Source organism: Myotis yumanensis, unplaced genomic scaffold (genome assembly GCF_028538775.1).
Source record: "Myotis yumanensis isolate MYYU_CA2020_CCGP unplaced genomic scaffold, mMyoYum1.0.hap1 SCAF_4, whole genome shotgun sequence".
Taxonomy (NCBI): domain Eukaryota; kingdom Metazoa; phylum Chordata; class Mammalia; order Chiroptera; family Vespertilionidae; genus Myotis; species Myotis yumanensis.
In genome coordinates this window covers 54,689,943-54,704,772 of record NW_027223755.1, presented here as the reverse complement: position 1 = coordinate 54,704,772, position 14,830 = coordinate 54,689,943, and the positions used below count along the sequence as shown (strand labels likewise).

At 41.3% G+C, this 14,830-nt stretch overlaps 1 protein-coding gene across 7 annotated transcripts in view; it reads right to left on the bottom strand.

The window, feature by feature from the left end:
• CAST (calpastatin) overlaps positions 1-14,830 on the bottom strand; it is a 110,601-nt gene that overhangs the window by 60,182 nt on the left and 35,589 nt on the right. Inside the window, exon 1 of one of the 7 annotated variants that reach the window (XM_070412371.1) lies at positions 10,319-10,425. The exons of 5 other annotated variants lie outside the window; for them this stretch is intronic. The gene's annotated coding sequence lies outside the window, so the exon portion shown is untranslated. Of the gene's footprint in view, positions 1-10,318; positions 10,426-14,830 lie in introns of those variants that run through there. One more of the 7 variants, XM_070412370.1, reaches the window with a different exon arrangement.

Here is a 14,830-nt window from a genome sequence, read left to right as displayed (position 1 = left end):
CCGTGATTCTGATGAAAGATAATGGATCACCTATAAGTGAAGCTGAGCCATCCCTTTGTGCCAGAAGATCTACTTAGGGCACCAACATATGCACATCTCAGCACATGCAGAATATAAGGTTGATTACAATAGGACCTTAAGTGCAATGTGATGTTGTAAGAGATCAGAAGAGGGAGATGATTTCTGAGATGCTGGTTAGGAAAGACTTCACAGAGGCGATGGGAACTACTTATTTAGTATTTATACTAATTGTGTGATCAACAGAGGGGCGGGGACTATCAAATCTTCATATGACAGGTGCTTTACCTGTCTGATTTCACTAGATCTGTATAGAATCCTAGGAGGTCACCATTATTATCTGCATCTTATAAATGAGAAAACCGAGGCTCAGAAGTTAGGTAACTTATCCAAGACCTCACAGTTAAGCAGTGGTGACTCCCCTACTTTCAAAAACTAAAATAAAATATTTGAATTTTTAAAAAATGAAGATGAAGGCTGAGATGTGTCTGTCATTCCAGATGAGCTAGACCTAGAGGTGGGAAAGTATCAGAGATACTCAATCCAGAGTGCAGCCGGCTAGATGAAGGGGAGCACTGCAAAGCAAGGCGCTCTGAGCATCCTCTGGGGCAGTGGTCGGCAAACTAATTAGTCAACAGAGCCAAATATCAACAGTACAATAATTGAAATTTCTTTTGAGAGCCAAATTTTTTAAACTTAAACTATATAGGTAGGTACATTGTTATTAACTTAATTAGGGTACTCCTAAGGCTTAGGAAGAGCCACACTCAAGGGGCCGCATGTGGCTCGTGAGCCGCAGTTTGCCGACCACAGCAAGTCTGGGGGAAACAGGATGGTTGATTCCATTGCAGCTGAGTATGCTGTGCATTCACGAAACAGAGCACTAAAAGGGACACACAGGCAGGATAAAAATAGTGTCTACTCTTTGCTTGCTCTGGAAAGTGAAAAGCACAGAAGCTTTGGCCTCTGATGCAACATGTGGGCAGAGTTCAAAACAAACATCCTAATGTTGCCTGGAAACCCAGACAATGGCCACAGCTGATCTGTGATCTCAATCCAAGCCAGAGAGGCTGCAGGACTTTTGGCCACGCGCTGCGAGTGTCTGATTAAGAGCTCTGACACTGGACCACTCTAAGTGCTTAGGAAAAATCCACAGAAGGCATGAAGTTGAACTTCCGGTACTACGAGGAAATGGATTCATTTCCATTGCTTTGCAAACCCCAGTATTCCAGTGGGGCGTGTTTTGTTTTTGGTTTTGTTCTGGAATGATAATTATCTTGGGGGCAAGTTAAAGAACAAGAGCCTGGATTCATTATCAAAGAGTAGAAACGCAACTTTTTTCCTGACATTATGTTCCTGCCTCTAAGGATCCTGAATGATTTTCTTTTTCTTTCTTTTTTTTTTTCCACTTTATTTTTATTGTTGACACTAATACAGAAGTCTTCATTTTCCCCTCCCCCTTATGCCACCTCCCCCCAGCCCCTCCCCCCCCCTCGTTGCTTTTCTCGATGCATGAAATAATGTCTGACATTGGCTGCCCAACATAAAGCAAAGTAGAGAAGTTAGACCCGGAAAAGATAGCTTGCCCCCCTCTTCTGGTTTTTCCCCCGAGAAAAAGTTTGTCCAGCTAGGATTTACTTACGCCTGTGAGTCAAGCCATTGCAGCATAATAGATGCTCCATAATGAACAATGAAGAAGAAGGCCCTTGCAAGGTATGTGACCTTTGAGGCTTAACCTCTCTTGGACAGTGTCCTCACCTGTAAATTGTCAGGCTTAAGAATTCTGGAGTGCTGCATCTCTAATGTTATATACTGTAATTATGTGGAGCTTATTAAATAATGTAGCCAATGATACATGGTCAAATTGGAAAGACAAGAGTTTGGCCTCTGGAGTCCCACCAACCTGGGGTCTAATTTTAGCTGTAACTTCAGGGAAGCTGCTTCACTCTTCCAAATCAGAGCTTTTATCTGGCTTGAATGGGTATAAAAATGATACCATGTCATAAGCTGGTATTGAGGCTTAAAGGAGGGTGTGCTTATGGAGTGTTTGGCTCGGTGCCTGGCACATGGCAAGTCCATAAACAGCAGTGATTTTTGTTTTATGAATAGCAGCAGCCTCAAACGTTTTCCTCAGTCTCCGAGTGGAAGTGCAGTTCTGTGGTGACCACTGCTTTGAGAAGTTACGCACTAACGTTGTTTATCTTCCTTCAAGAAAAAAGGGCAACCTTATTTTGCATGACAGCATTTTCTTTGGATTCAAATGCATAGCTTACTGAGGTCTAGGTTCCAGGCAATACAGAGACAGGAATCTCGGCAGCAGCAAAGTTTTGTACAAATTCTAAAAGATTATGAGCTCACTTAGAGCACATGTGGCTACTGATATTATTGCTGCATCAGAGTAAAAAGTTCCAGCTCTCCTGAACAACTGTCTCAGAGCCTTCCAGCTTGGCTTCCACAGCGCATCCAAGTTCATTTCTTAGCTATAAACCGAACGGAGAGTGAGAGAACATGCGGACTCTTACGGTCCTTGTGTTATCAAACCTATTGCCAGCCTAATCCCTACCGGGATGACAGACTCAATGTCTCTAACAGAAAGCGAGTGGGAATTCACAAGGAAACACTGATAGAGCCAATCATGTGTCGGCTGAGAGAGGGGCCTCTCACAGGCGCATTCTTGCAGCCAGCTTCTCGGTGAAGCGGTCTTAACAAGGCTTCAGGACAGGAATTATAACAAGGCTCCCTTGGCCAAGCTGACCTTTAAACAATCAAAACAAAACAAAAATGTGGCGTGAACTAAAATCTCATTCTGGAAGCCATATAAAAATAATAAATTCACAAATGTATACCAACAGCAAGTTTAATCCTCTGTAAATACGAAAGGGGTAGTGTTCTGTAGTCGTTAGGAGGATGGCTGTGAAGCCGGACCACTTGAGTTTGATTCCAGTTCTGCTGCCCATTGTGTGACCTTGAGCGAATTCCTTAACTGTTTTGTGCCTCAGTTTCCTCATCTATAAAATGGGAATAATAATAGCACCTTCTACTGCATTTCATTCCACTTTCCCCAAGAATAAAAATTTAGGGGGATAGAAGAAATGATTTTAAAGTAGGCTTCATTTGAAATGGATGTAAAATCTAAACATTGCTGCTTATCCTTCCACCGAAGCAAAAGTTCTGTATTCCTACACAACAGGGAGTTTTTAGTTACATATTCTTTAATCCTGCTGTTTAAAAATTTCACCATATTCAAAGATGGCTAATTTATCCCTTCTCGACCTCCTATTAAAACGTCTAAAGAAACTTTGTCAATGAAACTATTATCTGCTAATTCCAATCAGGGTACAATACTCCCCTTCACACAAGCGGGACACCTCATCCATCACAGAGAATTTCAACAGAATGAAGATATTGAGCATAACAATAGAGAGCACAATATTGGTTTCTAGTGCCCTTTCGAATTTAGATACAAATTTCTCTCTCAGTTATTTAACCTGCCGAGACATAAACTACTGAGCGGAGGATTTGATAAGACCAGTCTACTGAAAAGAGCTTCAGAATTAAATAGAACCTTGCCGTGTGATCCAGGGTAGGTTATTTAATCTCTCAGGGTCTTAGTCCTCTTATTTATAAACTTGCCCTATCGCCCACTTACGTAGTTGCAAAATATTCAACTCTGAAGAGGATTAAATGAAATCCCATGTATATCACTTGTTCAGTGAAGTAATAAATGGTTGGTTTCCTGTTCTTCTTCCCATGTATTTTCGAATATCTGGATACTGGAGAGCTTACCCAAACTACGTAGCTGCAGCTGGACCTAACCCCTCTCTCAGAGCATTCCAGAACTATTTCCAGATGATCAGAACTAGGTAGAATGTCCTTTGTTATGTTTTATTTGTTGTCTTTCCATTTTGAATAGTAACCAAATCTTCAGTTCATTGATCTATGGGAGAATGTGTGCAAGTTATACATACACAGAGAAGGTATGGTTTACCAGTGGTTGAACCGGAAAGGAATTGGTGTATTTTGCCAAGATTTTAATTGCAAACATATAGATCAGTGTTCATCATATCCAATATTTGGAAACATGTGAAGAGGTATAAGAATATGATTGCCAGAAGGACTGGAGAAGAAAACAATTCTAATTTGCTGGGCTAGGAATCCTGGTCTACCAAAAAAAACACTGAGAATAATTGGGAACCCATTACTGCAAAAATTTTTAAAACCAGGGGAAGGCTCAAACTCAATAGCCAGAAGAGGTTAACCTTCCCTTTTTGATCTCTGAATATTCAGTAAGGGGATACATTGTTTCTTAGCAATGTGGCAAAATTCCAAACAATTAAGGATTAATTAATTGATTGACTTAAACGTCAAGGTTAGAGCAAGATATCACACAGAAGATAGTTTAGTTTTATAACACTGCTAGGGAAAAATGATCATTAGTTCTAATCATGGAAACGAGAAGCAAAATGTGCAGAAATAGATAATTATTTAAACATTTTATGATAAAAATGTACGTAATGATTTGCAATGAATGCTATGTCATGTCATTGGGCAATGTGACTGGCCAAGCATTAACACCTTAGCACAATGGTTCTTGGCCCAGGAACGGAGCAGTCACAGGCAGTGTGTGGGGAGGGAGGGTGGAGGACACTAGAAACTTACAAAGAGGAATGGGCAGGAGGAAGAGGAAGGATTGTAGCCCAATAAGCTAGAAGCTCCTTAGGTCAGTGGTTGGCAAACTGCGGCTCTCGAGCCACATGCGGCTCTTTGGCTCCTTGAGTGTGGCTCTTCCACAAAATACCACGTGCGGCGCGCACCTCCTCCAGGGGACAAACTCAGTCTCTTCATGCTTTCATTTGGTCAAAAGAAAGGAACCAGACCACACGAGATATTAGGAAACATTAAAAAAAATTACTTTTCAAAAGTACTTTCCAGCCAGTGCTAATATTGCCAGCCCAAGTGTTCCCTGAAGAGATATTCCTGTAGTGCCTCAAGAATATCTGTCCTCTCCAGTCTCATGGCCCTAAAGCTTAGCGGCTCTTGATACGTGCGATTATGTCTATAGCTCACCCCCTTTTTTATAGTATAAGGAATTGTATGCTGTAGACATCACCAATCCCAATATTGCTGTCGTTTTATAGGCAGATATCTTGTACCATTACAGAAACACTTAATAGTATACAGCTCATCTGCAAGGATTTTTTTAACTGTGCAATTTTCAAATGACATAATGATTGAATTTTCAGAAGATAATATTTGTCTATTTTTGTAGGTCAGGGGTCTAAAATACAAATGAAAATATGTGTTGGGTGATGTGAAGGAGTGTATCAGGCCAGTATGAATAGGGGGCAGTGGACTTTGTAACAAAGCTGAGCATGCATTCCTCACCTTAAGGCTTTCAGACATTTTAAAAAACTGATCTGGGAGAAAGAGGAAGGGAAAGAGAGAAACATTGATTTGTTGTTTCACTTCTGTATGTTTTCACTGGTTGATTCTTGCATGTGCTCTGACCGGGGATTGAACCCTAAACCTTGGTGTATCATGATGACACTCTGACTAACTGAGCTACTGGCCAGGGTGAAACATTTTAGTACATTGTGCAGGTCTAATGAAATTAGTATGAATGTTAATGGAAGAATCCTTTTCTGTTCCAGATACATAGAAATACTGCATAAAATTTAACAAAAATTTAAATAAATGAAGAGATAATCTAAGAGATAGTAAGTTTGAGAGAGGTTAAGAATCTTAGATGATAAAATATTCTGGCTACCGGTTTCAATTTTCTGCTGTAGGCCAAGCCCTCGAACCCTGATACACCTTTGTAAATAAAATATTACAAAAAGATGCATGTCTAAAAGCCAGCGAGGCACTGTTTTTTAGATAAATCGTTAGCATGATGATGGCAAGACATAGTAATGGAATTATATAAAAGGATTTTTTTTGCCCTTTTGGACATAAACTCAATTTCCTATTTTCATAATAGGAAATTTAAAAAAAACTATATGTAACTGAAAAATGTACAAATAATTCTATTCTTTGCCACCCTCTTAGAATAGCCAATAAAGAAACAACACAGGAGACTGAGTCCCTGGTTTCTATGTAGTAACAAAGGCTTTCTCATCCCTCCCCTAACAACTGTATTATGGGCAACTCTAGAGGCTCCAAAGTCTGGTCTAAGTCTTTATATTAAAGTCACTTGTGCAGGGAACCTCAATCCAGTCCAGAGTCCAGAGAGCATGCTCACATACTAGGCTGGACTCAATCTCTTATGGAAACTTTGAGTGAAATGGGAGTGGTCAGATCCTTGCTTAGGCTTCAAATGTGGGACATGAACATCAAGCAATCCAGTTCATGGGGCAACCTCAGTATGATTCAGAATTCTAAGACCCTGTAGATAGCTAGAATTCTCACCAAGATTTCAGTGCACTGCCAAGGCCAGGTGAAGACTACTTACAGATAAGCTCTGTATAGTCCAACTATACAACTCAACATTAAAAAAAACCCCAAACATTCCAATTAAAAAGTGGGCAAAGAACCTGAATAGACACTTCTTCAAAGAGGGCATACAAATGGCCAAGAGACACAGGAAAAGATGCTCAAAGTCACTAGTCATAAGAGAAATACAAATGAAACCACAAGGAGATACCATCTCACACCTGTCAGAATGGTTATTACACCAATAAATCAACAAACAAGTGTTAGCTAGGATGTGAAGGAAAAGGAACTCTCATGCACTGTTGGTGCGAATGCAAATTGGTGCAGCCACTGTGGAAAACAGTATGGAGGGCCCTCAAAAAATTAAAAAGAGAATTGTCTCTTGACCCAGCAATTCCATCTCTGGGTATATATCCAACGAACCCCAAAACACAAATTTGAAAGTACATATGCACACCTATCTATGTTAATTACAGCATTATTTACAATAACCAAGAAATTAAAGCAATCCAAGTGCCCATCAATAGACAAGTGGCTAAAATGTGGTGGTACATATACATAATGGAATATAACTTGGTGATAAAAAAAGAACAAAATCTTACAATTTGTGATGGCATTGATGGACCTAGAGGGCAGTATGCCAAGTGAAATAAGTCAGAGAAAGGCAAATACCATATGATTTCTTTTATATGTGGAATCTAAAGAGCAAAATAAATAAACAAAATAGAAACAGACTTATAGATATAGAGAACAGTGATGGTTATCAGAGGGGAGGGGATTGTGGGGTTGGGTGAAAAAGGTGAAAAGATTAAGAACTACAAATTGATAGTCACAAAAATAGTTATGGGGATGTAAAGTGCGGCATATGGAATGTAGTTAGTTAATAATATTGTAGTAACTACGTATGGTGCCAGGTGGGTACCTGAAATATCGGGGGGACCACTTTGTAAAGCATATGATTGTCTAACCATTGTGCTGTACACCTGAAACTAATACAAAATAATATTGAATGTAAAGTGTAATTGAAAAATAAAACTAAAAAAATTCAATACCCACTTATAAATTCAGAGCAAACTATGAATATAAGAAAACATTATGAACTGACAGTATATTCTAAAAAAATAGAGCAAATAGCATAATTAATGGTAACAATCTTAGAAACATTCTTATTTAGTTCAGGGACTGCATTTTATTAAAGAGTTTAGCCACCATAATTAAATACGAACAAATAAAAATAGCAGAAATTAAAAGGAAGTAATACCATTCTTATAATTCACAAATTATATAATTGTCTACATAGGAATCATTAACACTAGCAGCAAAGTTCAGGAAGTGTGCTGGATCTAAGATAAATATACAAAAGTCAACTATATTTGTAGGTACTAGAAACAATCAGAAAATGAAGATTTTTAAAAAAAGATACCCTTTTGACAAATGTATCTAATGGTGTAACTACTACCATAATCCCCCAAATTTCCCTTATAACTCTCTCAGTCTCCTACCCTCACCCTCGACCTCTAATATCACTGATCTGATTTCTGTCTCAATGGTTTTTTCCTTCCCCAGAAATTCAAGTACTAGTAAATGAAGTCTTACAGTTTTTAGTCTTTGCTGCCTGATTTTTAAATTTTGTACATGTTTTGAATGTATTAGTAGTTTCTTTTTATACAAGGGTAGTATTCCATTATATGGATGTTGCCCTGGATTTTTATCCAATTGTATTAGTTGATGGTCACTTGGCTGTGGCGATTATTAATAAAACAGCTATAAAGATTTGTGTAGAGGTAAAAAAAAAAAGATAACTTATTATAAACAATGAATAGGAACACAAATACTTGGCAGATTTTAAGAAATTAGTTCAAATTAATTCTTCATGTTTTCCTAATGGCTTTCTCTTGCTTCTCTCTCTCCCTCCTCCTCCCTACCTCCTTCCCTGTCTCCCTTCCTCCCTCTCTTGCTCTCAGTTTCATTCTTACAAACTGTTATTTTATGTGATAGCTTTTAAATTTTCATTGTTGGAGAGGAATTATACTCAGCCAATTCAGAGAACAACCAAGGAACTGAACTCACCACTAATACTATGAAACCAATTCCTCTAGGGCAGCGGTTCTCAACCTGTGGGTCACGACCCCTTTGGAGATCGAACGACCCTTTCACAGGGGTCTCCTAAGAGCATCGGAAAACACATATATAATTACATAGTTTTTGTGATTAATCACTATGTTCAATTTATAACAATGAAAATACATCCTGCATATCAGATATTTACATTACGATTCATAACAGTAGCAAAATTACAGTTATGAAGTAGCAACGAAAATAATTTTATGGTTGGGGGTCACCACAACATGAGGAACTGTATTAAAGGGTCGCGGTATTAGGAAGGTTGAGAACCACTGCTCTAGTGCATTGGGGAACTTCTCTCAACGCCTATGAACTGAACCAAAGCCAACATTTAAATTTCAATGTGCCGCTTCCTAAACACTGCTGTGCAGTCGGCAACTCTCACTGTTTATAACAGACATTAAGAGTCCTTGCTGCACACACACAGATTGCCACTACATCCTCATTGACATTGGCCACCTACCCCTTCTCCATCAGTCAGCAGATGTGGCCTTTCCTAACTCCGCATGATTATGTTAAATGTCACTATTAAAAAAAGTTTTATTGACTTTCAGAGAGAGAGGAAAGGAGAGGGAGATAGAGAGAAACATTAATGTGCCAGTGAAACATCCATCCCATGCCTCCTACCTGGGATCGAGCTGCAACCCTGGCATGTGCACTGACTGGACCCGGGAACCTTTACACAGGGTGACTCCCAACCAACTGAGCCACACCAGCCAGGGCAAATGTCACTCCACTGTCCCCTAGAACCCAGACAGCACTCCTGCCCCGCTACATTCCCCGCAACAAATATCCTTTTAGATACTGAGAAACCAGTGAGCAAAAGTTGAATTCAGCGCCCACAAACAAAACATCAGGAAGAGGCACTCTGTAGTTGTTCCTCAGAAAACAAACTTTCCCCTGGAACTGCGGAGGCCACTCCTTACTGATGTTCCCTGCAATGCAGAGGTTTTCTCTCTGGAAAGCGTCTCATACAGCAAATGCTCCAGGGCTGCTGACTAAGCCGCACTGTCCGCTGATGCATAGGTGGGTGCCAAGGCCCCGCCCCTGAGGGGAGCTTCCTACACTCTCTGCTTCATCTTCTCCAGCTATAGAATGGGGGGCGGGGGGGGGGGGGGGAGAATGCCTCCTGGGACCCTAAGTGTACAAAAGAGATGGTTAAATCTCTAATAAAAACACTTCGCATTCTTGAAAGAGAGATACAAAACACCCCTCAGGGATGGTACCCGATCTGCGTCTCAGGTTTTGATCACGGAAACAGAAACATGTTGCAACATCTGCCACGCCACACCCAGCATGTATCAGGTACATGGAGAGGTTACAGTGAGTGAACTCATTCTCTAAAACTGAGGTCACTCCGCGGTGGGGGCAGGGCCGGGGGGGAAGGCGAGGGCCAAACCCCCAGAGATGAAAGTGCCAAACCACACAGACCTAGCTGCTGTTTTAATTCCTTCAGCATTACTCCTGGGTCACACAAACCTCTTATTTTATAACCCTGCCGAGTCTGGTCACCAGCCAGCAACAAACAGTGTGACCCATTTGTCAACAAGGATCGACAAGTAGCACACTTTAACTTAGAACCCATTTGGAAGGAGACGAGAGAGAAGAGCGCATGTCCAAGCCCAGGGAAGCCAGCGACTGGGTCTGAGGCTGGGACGCACGGCCCGCCCCGGCGAAGGTGGCGGCAGGGCTGCCCGGGAAGCAGACGCAGCCCTGGAGGGAAGCGGCAGAAATCAGTACTCACTCTGCGTGCAGCTCCCGGGCCCAGAGACTTCGGCTGGGGTTTCAGGGTGTTTGCATTCTTGGCTGGGCTCGCCCCGCGGTTCCAGTTTAGCTCTGAGCCTGCAGAGAGCTCCGGGGCGGTCCTGGGAAACGACGCAGGCTGCGCCCCGCCCTCCTCCCTCAGCGACTCGTCACGGGGTGGCTCCCCGGAGGCTGGCTAACTGAGTAACTGGGCCTGTGATTCAGGCCGCACTGCAGGCTGACAGTCTGCCGCTCCCAGGCTGTCATCCTTGGATTCTACCAACAAAAGGGAGCAGCAGTGGGTGCTCTTTGTGGGTGCAAATACGTGCCCCACCCCCATCTCTCTTTTTAACCTATAAAGCAAATTAATCATGACCACCACCAGGGATGAGAAATTACATTTCCAATTGTATAATGGATTTTTTTTTTAAAAGAGCAGTTTAACAGAGGCAGGATTTTGCTAAAAATTGTGACTAAATTTTTCAAAATAAAGAAGAATGGATTTTAATCTGTTGAAAAAAATAAATGAATAAATATAGAATGAATGATGGGGTTAGAGAAAAGAGCTATGAAATTTTAAATGGAAAGCCAACTTTTCCCAACCCCATAAACCAATGACGATGAAGACTACGGACACTCAGCTTGGGGTGTGAGCGGAGGAGGTGGTGGTGGCCAGTGGTGGAGGAGCAGACACCTCAGACCCACCTAGTGACAGGTGAGCATCCAGCCACGGCAGAGGTGACGGCCTGCTGGCATTACACAGATGGAGAGCCATCTGCACAGTTTTGTACCCCCATCCACCCATCTACCAGGAGTCAGAGCAGCTGGGGTCCCTCTGGCTGCTCCTACGAGGTGTTCCTCACAGCCACCTATTTATTTTCATTTTTCACTTACTTCTGTTAAATAAAGCTGAAGTAAGAGCCCTTCCAACTCTAATATTCTATAATCCCTTGAGCAGAAGACCCCATCCTTGGGTCTTTTAATCAAAATAAAGATTAAAAATTCCTGTTTTATTTAATGTATTTTCTTTCTCCTGTTTTTTTTTTCTTTTTTCTTTTAAACTAAACCTCAGCTCATCTAGGTTTTACTGATATTCATTTCTCTTGTGACAAACCAGCACAGGATGACTTATTTGGGCCACACCCCAGTAGAGTTCAATGAACTCTGGGTTCCATAGTCCCATGTTAGGCAGCATATCTCCCACAATAAAGGCGAGTGTTTATGTGCTCCTGAAGAGTACAGATGAGCAATTACACTTTATGTAATAAAATTTCCAAAGACTCATATCTTGCAAGACAGGAAGGAAGTGGCTCCTTTCCTAAGAGATGAAGAAGGGCCTTAGTGCACCATGGTATCCTGTGGCTACCCAGTCACCTGAGGCTCATCCTTTCTCCCACTGTGGTCCTCACAGCATCTGCATCTGAAACACCTGAGGGTACCTATTGCATTTGTAAAATCCTGGACCTTACCCCACCCTGGTAAATCAGAATCTCCTGGCTTGGGACCTGAGAATCTGTGTTTTCTCCCGATTCTCCAATCAATGTTGAGGTAATCTAAGGTGCAGGTACTCCAAACTACCCCCTTTCAGCACAATTCAGCATCCTTGCTCCTCAAAGTGTGGCTGCCAGACCAGAAACCTCAGCATCAACCGGAAGCTTGTTAGAAAAGCTGAAGCTTGGCTTCACCCCAGACTTTCTGAGTCAGAATCATTTTAATAACCCCTCCCCCTGATTCAAAATGCACATTAAAATATGAAAATTACTGCTCTGGATATTGTTTCTTAAACTCATGTTATTTGTATATTATCTGTAATATATATTTTTAATCTGTAATTAGTATACTTAATTTATTTAATATTAAAAAAACAGATTTACTTTTCAACTTTTCCTTTAGCCTTGTCTTAAGCAAAACTAGTCATGGGATCATGAGTTTGAAGTTCTAGTTTACTTCTTTATAGCATATTAAAATACATGCACCATTATTAAAATAAAAATGCTTGCCGGTTAACACACAGAATCAGCTCACTAACTACAGGTAGCCCAAGGGCACTGTGGGTGAGGCTGACACTGAAGGCCGGAATACCTCACACAGCACACAAAGAGTGCAGCCAGCCCCTCACCAGATAATAGAGGAGACAAGCCAGTGCCTCTGAATGGAGAGCTGTGTGGGCACCGTTAACACAGCTGTTTATGGCAGAACCAGGACCAAAATCACAAAGCATTTCTCTGACAGGTGCTTATTAGAGTTCCTCCCCTTCAGCTGGAGAAAAGCTGGTTGTACCTTCTTCTGTTTAAAAACCCTAATGTCACTAAACAACCTATCATCGGTGATTCCCTTCAGCTCAGTTAGGTAATTCCCTTGTTCTCCCTTCCATGGTGGGTGTCTGTCAGTTGGCAGCTGACCACACACATTTACAAACCCTCATACATGCTGATAATTTCCCACCTACTCAATCTTCACCTTCCCAAAGTAGCATCCAGAATACTCACAACCCCAGATTCCCCTGCAGCAAGGTGGAGGCATGTGACTTGTGTTGGCCAATCAGATGTGCCAACGAAGAATGCGCTTGGAAGTAAGCAGTGTGAGGATGGCACTGTCCACCAGGAAATCTATGTTATGATAAGGCTTGTCAGTCTTCAAAATTGGCAGCGGCAGAGTTTCTGGCATCTGGTCCTACATGTGATTGGTGCTGAGCTGTAGCTGCAGCAGGAGAGGCTCCCACGGATTTCTGGATTTCTCTAGGAGCCACCTGCTATCTTTAAGAAATTCTTTTTTTTTGGCTTGGACTAGTCCGAGTGGGTTCCAATTGGAATTAATAACCTTAACCAATACATCTTCTTAACAGCTGTGGTCTTCTACAGAGAGATTCCTAATGCAGGGTCAACCTTGGTTTCCTCCCTTGAACAGGGAGATGGTTATGACAGAAGTTGCCTGACAACTCTTTCAGCAATAAAATTGAATGACATGATGAATCACAACTATTTTCAACGGGCTTTAATAAGAGCCTATATGATTTCTGTAGCCTCATTGGTCTTCATTATTAATTTTTCAAAAAAATTGAATTTTAGGCCCTAAAAATCTTACAATAATTATTTTGAGTTAGAAATTGCTATGCCACTTAAACGCTTCTTCCAAGACCAGCACTTCACGACATAAGTGATATTATTCATGCATGTAATTACTCATTTTGTAAGAATTCTTATTAAACAGTTCTGAAATACATGGTGACTATTCTATAATACATTGCTTATGCATAAGCTTCAAATTAAGTATTTAATATTAAAGACAGACTTGGTTTTCTTAATAATTGTAAATGTATCATTTGTTTTAACTTTCAAGTAGAATGTGTCCAAAATAAAAAACAACAACCCAGGATTAATTCTCACCGCCAATTACATCTATTATTTTGTCATGCCTTTTTAAAATGTGTTGAGAAAATATTATTTTTGTCTGTGTGTTATGAAAATTACTTGTGTAATAAAAGCTTCAAATGATCACAATGCTATTATTACCCCCAGCTTTTCCAAATTAGTCATAGGAATGATTTTTTAAAAAGTGATAATGATACTGAGTTAAAAACCCTTTCAATCTGCATCAAAAGAAAAAATAAGAAAGTATATTTTATAATATATATATTTATTTTTCTTCCAATCTGTGTAAGAGTTAAAGAGAAAGGAAGGAGTGAAGAATTAAACCCAGGGAGAACTAATATTCAGGAAACTGCTGAAGCAAAGTGAGCCGGGAAACCATGGTGAGTTAGAGTAACAGGAGAGAGAAGGATGGAGTCGGGAAGGATGGTGTTTTAGAAGCCAAGGAAAGAATGTCAAGATTGCCATTAAATGGGAAAACATGTGGCTAAAATATCTCCACCTCCCAGCTCCCACCCTCCCCAGCTTCCTAAGGCAGAGCAGGCTTTAGGGGAGACTTCTAGTTCTCTATAACCATTCCACTGCAGAATGATTAAATGATAACTTCCTGTGTGAAAATAAGAGATGGGAAAGGTACTGCTTCTTATGGGAAAGGTACTGCTTCTTACGGCAAAGTTCAAGAAAAACTGAGTGTGGTTTTCCACAATGTACACACCTTCCAAGAGTTTAGGCACTAAAAATTCTGGAAACCACTTACAAACGATCTCATGGGCTTGCCATTTTGCCAATGAGGCTTCTCATTTTTAAAGGCATAACTTAAGTATCTATACTAATGAAAGGGTAATATGCTAATTAGACTGGGATCTTCCGGACCTTCCGGACATTCTTCCTGACAAAGCTGGGCCCGGGCAAAGCCACCCACGGTCCCAGGTGCCTGTGGCCAGCCCAGGCGAACCTGGCCTGCATTCCAGGTGCCTGCAGCTGGCCAGAGGGAGGGAAGCCTGGGTCCCGGGTGCAGGGGCCAAGACAGAGTTGGTTAGGGGTGATCAGGCTGGCAGGGGAGCAGTTAAGGGTGATCAGGCAGGCAGGTGAGTGGTTAGGAGCCAGTGGACCCGGATTGCGAGAGGGATGTCCGACTGCCGGTT